The sequence below is a fragment of the Atta colombica genome, unplaced genomic scaffold, assembly GCF_001594045.1.
Source record: "Atta colombica isolate Treedump-2 unplaced genomic scaffold, Acol1.0 scaffold56, whole genome shotgun sequence".
NCBI lineage: Eukaryota > Metazoa > Arthropoda > Insecta > Hymenoptera > Formicidae > Atta > Atta colombica.
In genome coordinates, this window is record NW_017259546.1 from 494,701 (window position 1) to 495,472 (window position 772).

A 772-nucleotide genomic window follows, 5' to 3' on the forward strand; every position below is an offset into this window, starting at 1 on the left:
TTACAACATTTCATAAATGTAGATATTTAAAAAATTAAGAGGAATACAAAAATAACGATAACTTCATTGAGAATAACAATAAAGATAATTTAATCGCATAAAAGAATTACGGAATACATATCTCTGCATGCACATGCATTATATCTATATATTACGTACACACACGCACACAAAATTGTTGTGATATATATACATTAATAATACGTCCGCCCGCCATATATCCTTTAAATTGATAAGAGAAAAAAGATGATTATCAAATTAAAAACCTACTCTGGCCGAATTTTAAAGTTTTTAATCCCAACATCATACTTCACAAAAAAAGAGGCATACTTTAGTGGATAAAGCTTTATTGCTTTCATCATCAAGAATTTTACCAAAAGAATCTTATTTTCATCATTAATACATAAATACAAAACGATTTCCAGTTAAGATTCATTTCCAAAAATGTAACGAAGATTAATAATAAGGGAAAATTGTTTCGTAATATTAATCGTGGTTTGAGAGAAAACATAAGATATGATTTATCATATAGGATATTGCATCATCCATATAGGTCAGTATGACAACCCTTCATTCCAGCAGGCGCACAAAGTCGTTCCCAATTGCGTAATAGACTGACGATACAATCAATGACACATCTTTTTCCTAATAAAATTCATAGTACATCAAATTGTGATACAATTATGACGGATTTCTGCAATGGATTAAAACAGAAGACGATATGAAAAGATACAAGTTATGAAAACGACGAATTTTATCGTGAAAATAAAGC